Source organism: Bidens hawaiensis, unplaced genomic scaffold, assembly GCF_021521415.1.
Source record: "Bidens hawaiensis isolate Kalapana, Puna unplaced genomic scaffold, B.hawaiensis_p1.1 tig00005084_1, whole genome shotgun sequence".
Classification (NCBI taxonomy): Eukaryota; Viridiplantae; Streptophyta; class Magnoliopsida; order Asterales; family Asteraceae; genus Bidens; species Bidens hawaiensis.
The window spans coordinates 1,576,071-1,583,935 of NW_027491325.1; the positions used below are offsets into that span (position 1 = coordinate 1,576,071).

At 36.6% G+C, this 7,865-nt stretch overlaps 1 pseudogene across 1 annotated transcript; it reads right to left on the reverse strand.

Moving 5' to 3' along the window:
* Positions 1 to 705: 705 nt before the first annotated feature.
* LOC143628918 (UNC93-like protein 1 pseudogene) lies at positions 706 to 2,550 on the reverse strand (annotated as a pseudogene). The gene is made up of 2 exons (XR_013152839.1): positions 1,391 to 2,550; positions 706 to 952 (listed from the first exon to the last, which is right to left on the reverse strand). The product of XR_013152839.1 is annotated as an UNC93-like protein 1 pseudogene (transcript).
* Between the last annotated feature and the right edge of the window lie 5,315 nt (positions 2,551 to 7,865).

The following is a 7,865-nucleotide window of genomic DNA, read 5'->3' on the forward strand; positions in this document are numbered from 1 at the left end:
TACATTACGTAAGTGAAGATTAAATACTAATATACATATCTGTACATGATAAAAAAAATCCAAAGGCTACAAAAGGAGTTTTTTTATTATTTTATTTTTGAAAACCGGAAATCTTAGACAAACGTTCTGATTTTTTTAATTTTTTTTTTTAGTTTTTCTATTCTTTTTTTTGTTTACAATATATTTTATTTTTCTTTAATTTTCTTTTTCAAAGGAGTTTTTTTATTATTTTATTTTCAATTTCTAAATAATTCTCACAAAATCCTAATCCTGATTAAAATAAAATAAAAAAATACCAATGGTTTAAACCGTTAAAGTTGAGTGGGTGTCTTCTCCGTCTTTGTGGGCCAAGAATCACCATAATAACAAATTAACAAAGCAACATAAACAAACTTTAACATCTTGGCAAAACGGTTAACATGACCCTACAAAATCAATCTACCTAGGCAACCTTTTTGGTCGTAACTTTTAAAGTTCCTGAATCACAAAAGTAACATTAATAAAGGGTTGTTATATCGACACACTCAGTTATCTATTTTAACATCCCTCAATGTGCCTAATAAAAATTCAAGAAACAAATATATATTTGGCTTCCCAACACAATCTACAACTTCAAACAACAATGCTGCTTGGACAACATTTACAACTTCAAAATAAAAAAAAAAGAAACACTTTTAACAGTATCCAACTTTTCATGATCTTGTTTTAAGTTGTGTTCATAGACTCGTTATTAGGTTGTTTTGGGAACCCAGAAGGGGTTTGCTCATCATCTTCTGCAACATTATTTTCATCTTTTACACCTTTTATGACTAAAAGAGCCAACAAAGGATAACTTATGGTGGTAAGCACCCAATTCACTACCAACTGAGTCATGTATGGCACTTTATGTGTGTCAATCTGCCATGCAACTGCCGCTCCAGCACTCTGTATCCCCTTGTAAAATCCAACATATCTAAAACACCCAAAAACAATTAAATTAAATATTAAAAGAAAATAATACAAGATTATCATTTTTGTGTAATAATTTGTAAACTAAGTTCAGAAAAGACTATTGACACAGTATTCAAGTATCACTGGCGTGTCATACGTGTCGTATGATGTCATATAAGGGCGTATGATAACCGAAACATGGTCACATAGATCTTATAACGGCCGGCATGATTTGAGTTGCACAGCCAATTTTTGGCTGTCATATGATTCACACGGGTGGTAAGTTTGGTTAAGCCACCTCAATCAACCTATATGACCATTTTTCACATGTGATCTAACTGTATGACATTTTTCGCCTTATCATACAGGCCGCATAACATGGCCACACACTTTTGGTGTGCGGCGTCTCTTTAGTATCACCTTTTTATAAACTCAAAACACAAAACATGTGGTCACTTACCTGCTAAGAATAACAGAATCATCAGCCAAAGCACCAATAACCCAATAAATCATACTCTGAAACATCGCATCCAACAACCCGTAACTAAAATACAGTACAAACGGCCCCGCAAAATCACTCCCAGAGTTCTTAAAATCAAGAAGCTTAACACTCTTGTTCACAACCACATCATCATAATCATACCCTCTCTGATTCAACAGCCCCCCAATCCAAATCCCCGTCCCGAGCACCCCCACCACCATAATCCCCGCCAAACCCCTCGTCCTCCGACTCTTAAAACTAAAATCCATAATATGCCCGATCATAACCGACCCGAACATCTGAGCCCCCCAATAAAACACATTGTTCAACCCTCTGGTCCTCAAATTAAACAAAGCCCCATTCACATTGTTAAACTGGTAAGTATAAAAAAAATTACTGCCCCATGCCGCGGGTGCGATTAACAACATCTTCCAGTTGGCGAATAATTTAGCGATCTCTATTACTTCAGTGCCCACATTAGAATACTTAACGTTAGTACACCGGGTTCCATCGTTGCGGATGACTTTACTCGGGTGCAAAATCGTCAAGGACGTTATCGTGCCGACGGTCATAAACGCCATAAACCCGATATACGTCCCGTCATTGACGGTCACGGCGGTCTGCCGGTTATAATTCATGGCGAACGGAATCAGCCCACCGATGACACCGCCCATATTGAAAATGCTCCAGAACATGGAGATATACGTCCCTTTGCGGTGGGTGGGAGGGTATGACGTCATGATGGCGCCTTGGCCGGCCCAGAGGAGTCCGGCGCCGATGCCGAGGACGGCGCCGGCGACGATGGCGAAGGTCTGGTGGTGGTAGTGGTTGTAGTAGAGGAAGGATCCGGCGTAGAGGATGTAGGTGGAGCAGCCGGCGAAGAGGGTGAGGCGGGGGCCGAGGATGTTGTAGATGCCGCCGCCGAGGATGCCGAAGACGGCGAAGGTGGTGTAGAGGGCGGTGTTGGCGTTGTTGGCGGCGGTGTGGTCCACCTGGCCGCCGCCGCCCATGCCGGACAAGGCGTTGAACATCCCCGGACAGCAGAAGCAGACCAGCCCGATGAGACCCACCTGGGTTAAGGGTGAGTTGTACCGGAGATTGGATTTAAGGGTGGCCGGAGATCCGGATTTTTCAACCATGGTTGATTGATAGGAATTGGGATTGGTGAGTGTGAAATGGGTATTTAATATTTATAGTGGTGAGACAGCTAATATTAATAAATTGTGAGTTGACAAAGACGAAGAAATAGAAACAGACGACGACAACCACGGAATTTGATAATGGAATTGGAATCGTGGATTCTGGTGATGGAAGAAGAACAGGAGTCCCTTGACAGAAACAAGATTCGAATCTGGAGTCCAAGTTCAAGCTACTAATTTTTTGCTTAACGTGTCGTAGACCCGATTTACCGTTTATTTATTTGGTTAGTTTGTTTAGTATAGAAAATCAGTAAATCCTTTTGTAAGAAAATATTTGAAGTAAATACATAATTTAATGAATTAACTCTACATTAATTATAAAAAAAATATTTTCACTGACTTTTTATTTATTTGGTTTTATGTTTATGTGATACGTACATTATGCTGTGATTTTTAATCTTTTAATTTCTCTTATTTCTTCTTCTTTTTTAGACTTCAGTACTTCTAATTTTATTTCTTGAGAGTTTTAGCCAGTTTTGGCTTTTTCCCTTTTAAGTATTCGTAAAAATACAATATACCGTTTATGGTTTATTTTGATTTATGAGTTAATCTTAATTCAAGTATTTTTTTTCACGAATTTGGTTTCCGTTTCAATATAAATTTTACAAATTAACGTTTTTTTTATATAACTGGTTATCACTTTTTTAGTATATAAAATCAATAAATGATAGAAAGAACAGTATTTGAAGCAAATACATAATTTAATAATTCAATGAATTGATACCAAAATGTGAAGTCCTGATATTATCAAGTATTCTAACAGCTCTTGTAGCCCTTTCGGATATATTAGTAACATGACGTAGAACAGAACACAAAAGTATGCAGAATATAATGGTCAGCGGTGAATAGCAAAATAAAAACAGATCTAAAATTGAAAATAAAAGAGAAATAATTATAAAAGTAAATTAATTTGTATGATATCCATAGAAGTAAGTCACTAACAAGAAATAAATAGTATCAAAGGCAAATATTGTATCAGGCTGGTTGTTGTCACATCTTAACGCCGACTACACCACGTCAAGGCGTTAAGAAGGCGGCGTTATGAGGCGTTTGTTAATGGCTTAACGAGCTCTTTAGTAGACAAAAGGTGGGACCATTCATTAATGATCTATCAAACCTTTTTTTTTCTATATTTTATCCGTCATTGCTATAAACTATTGCTTTTTCCGGCGCATTGCGGTGAGCATGTTGTTAAAACCCTACATTAATTATAAAAAAAATAAAATTTGGATCGGTTTTGGTTACGTGCGTTATTGTATAGGAATTAAAACAAAAGAAAATTATAAAAATTGGGGTGGACCAATGGCGTGGCGTCGATCGGAAAAACTCGATCATTGATAAAACCTGACCGCTATCGATCCCAGGCATTGAGGCGGTTGAGTCTACGCGAATTTTGTCAGTTTTCGTCATGTTCTTTACGGTACCGGAACTAAAATAACAAAAATCATCATTTGTTCGGCTTTGTTACAGTAGAACTAAAACAAAACTCGGTCTAGCGAATTCGGTCGGTTTCTGTCATGTCCGGCACAATACCGTAACTAAAACAAAATAATAAAAAAAAGAACAAAACAAAATTCACATTCGGTAAGTTTTCATTACGTTCATTACAGGCCGAAACAAAAACAAAACAAAACAATACTACCAGTAGGGTGCCGCAAATTGGCCAAATAGGGGCTTGGCGATACCAAACTTATAAATTATTATATATAATCCCTTGTAAACTAATAAATGTTGCATTTATGTTTATAACCCGTATCTTGTAAATTAATATCTTAACAAGTTATTTAAATAGATCTTTTATAAACCAAGTTAAAAAAATTCTTTTATCCTTAAAAATCCCTTTTAAATTAACAAAGTCTTTTATAAATCCAATGCTTCTTTTATTTCCCGAGGCTCCTAGGCGTGTTAAATTCATGATCATTGTCACTGATTACTTAACGAAATGGATGGAAGTCAAGCCTCTAGCATCTATTACAGCTGCGAACGTCAAAAAATTCATTTGGGAATTCATCATTTGTCGTTTTGGTCATCCACAAACCATAGTGAGTGACAATGGAACACAGTTCGCGGACAAGGGCTTGCAAGACTGGTTGACTGAGCTGCACATTACTCAGATCTTCACCTCAGCCGCTCATCTGCAAGCCAATGGGCAAGTCGAACGAGCAAACAGAAGTATTAGAGACGGAATCAAAGCACGATTGGGCACAAAACGAACGGGATGGGTAAATGAGCATCCGCACGTTCTTCGAGCTCATAAAACCCATAAAAAGACCAGTAATTCTGAAACACTGTTCAGTCTTACCTATGGTACTGATGTCACACCCCAACCTAAGGCGGAAATGCTAGGGTGCGTCCCGATTGCTCACAGCTCGAAGATACTATCATGAATATAAATGACGATATATGTTTAATTATTTTATTTCAAATGTACACACAATATCCAAATATAACAAACGAATCAAATATAATAAATTTAAATTATGTTTGTCTTCATTAAATTCTATAGACTTGACTAAATATCCAAACTTCAATCTTCTATTTACATGATAACCTGCATATACGTAGAAAATAAAAGAGTTTGTCAACAACACATGTTGAGTGAGATGATCACCAGATTTTGACACCACAATAATGTTAGTACATGAAATGTGACAAGTGCTTGGAGTTAAACCGGCTCGTCGCTTACACTTAAGTATGCACAGAAGGAGTTAAACGGTTTTGTAAGTGGTATCAGAGCTTGTGATCTGATCTATGATGATTCTCTTGTTAATTGTATAATTCATTGTGTATTGAAGTCAATTCATAATGAATTGATTGGAATTGAAGTCTAATTGAGAATTAAATTGAAACTGAGTTTGAATTGAGCGATTGACAGTATGAATTGAGGTTTGTTTTGGTTTGTTTGTGAGTTTGGACGAGTTCAATGAGGTTCGGATTTGGTTTAGGGACGGTTTGATAAAGGTTTAGGGTGTTTTAAGCTTGATTTGGACGGATTTGTGTTTGAATTGGTTTTCAAACTAGATGAAGATTTGAACACTCATTCGTTATGATGAAGACTGATTCGTTAAAATCTAACTCGCCATTCGTTCATACTTAACTGCCCATTCGCTAAAGTAAACAGCTCATTCGTTAAACCCATTCGCTTTCGTTTCAAACACATTCGTTATATCTCATTCGCTTAACGAAGATTGATCCATTCGTTAAGTCATTCACTCATGAAAATCTTTAACGAATATCACCTATTCGTTAAAGTAATTCTCATTTAACGAATATCACACATTCGTTAAAGTAACTCTGTTATTCGTTACAATCTCCATTCGTGTGAACAGTAAACAATATACTTTGTAGAATTGACAAAATTGAACCTTGAAGTTTAACTAGTGTTCCATCATGACTTCGCAAAACATGTCTTACTATGCATTAGCCTCTCAGAATGTATTACTGCAGCAGATGCTAACCATGGATAATGAAATTGGAAGTCACAACAAATGTCCCAAATTGTTGAAATTGTCAGATTTTGCTCGCTGGGAACCGAGGTTCCGTGCTCACTTGGGATCCGTGCATCCAAGTAGTGTGCGTTTTCTAGACGACGTGTATGCAGCACCTTTGGTAGGTAGTGACAACATGGGATGGACACCAAAGGAATTCAAAGAGTATGAAACTCAAGAATTGAAAGATTTTGAGAGTGAAACTTAAGCCTACTCAACTCTTACTATGGCATTACCAGAACAAATTTTTCATCAATACAGTATAATTAAGATTTGTGCTTCTTTGTTCACAACTTTGAAAACAAGAAGTTTGAGGAACACAATTGAAAGTAAGAAGACGCTCGTAAAATTTAAATTTAGAAATTTTATTTTGATGAAAATGAGACAGTTGAAGAGATGATTAACCGATTTAGTCATTTGATTGTGGAGATGTCAAGTGTCAATCTTGAGCCAACTGAAACAGATAAGATTGATACACTGAAGAATGCCTTACCTCCTTCATATTCAAATTTTCTGTTTGTGTTGAAAGAAAACGATTTCTTTAGAAACACCGAGCTCACAGCTGTGCAATTCATCAACAAGATTGAAGAAAGGGAATTTGATATTAAATGTCAAAACTCGTTGAAAGAAAATCAAAATCAGCAATCTTCAACTCAAAACCCTTCACTCTATGGAGGTGCCTTGCCAGCTAATCATTCTTCAAGTTCTGTACCAATCAATGCTTTCTTTGCTCAATCTCAAGAAGAAATTCCTAGTGTAAACTGTTCTCCTAATGTATGCTTTATGGCAAATGGAACTAATGCAAACACAAGTGCTCCATCATCAAGCTTGCCTAAAGTAAATCTTCAAGAGGCTGAACAACAGTTTGCATTCTTATGTGCTTTCATGACTTCATATGAACAGCTTGTTGGAAGCAAGATTTCTACTAGTGAATTAACAGATGAAGATTATGATCAAATTGACCCGGATGATCTTGAATTAATGGATCTCAAGTGGAACATGGCTATGATCGTTAGAAAGGTAAAGAGATTCATGCAGCGTACTGGGAAAGATCTTCCTGCTTTGAATAAAAGGGTCGGATTTGATAAACTGAAGGTGAAATGTTACAATTGCGGGGACTTTGGCCATTTTGCCAAGGAATGTGATAAGCCAAGAAAAGAATATTCTGGGCTACGCAATTCAGAAAGATTTTCAGGAAAGAATTCATTTGGTGGGGATAAGAGTATAACGACTGTATCTGGAGGTGAACTAGATAAGTCTCCTGCTACTCAAGCTCTGGTGGTTAATGAAGTTGTTGACTGGTCTCAACGTTTGTTGGGAAATCAAGCAAATGTGGCAATTGTTGAACCAGTAGAGAAATTATCTGAGGGAACTGATTCATCTGATTCTGAGACAGATACTGATCCAAGCCTGTCTTCTCAAACTAAATCAATCCCTGATCAAGTTGAATCTTATGCATGCATGGCTAAGATTGATGAGGTATGTGTTCAACCTCAAACTAATGTATCTGAATCTTTAACTGAAGTGATTGATTGTGCTGAATGTGTTGTATTTAAAACCAAACTTGAAACAGCCTTAAATAAAAACAATACTTTCACAAAAGATCACTTTATGATCAATGAATGCTACAAACAGAAAACAAAATTGCTAGAGCAATCAACTTTTAAAATTCAAAAACTGTCTGAAAGCAATTATGATCTTAAAGCTAAGGTTCAGTGTAAGATCATCGAAGTTGATCAAAATTTTAAGGAGATTCTTCGACTCCGA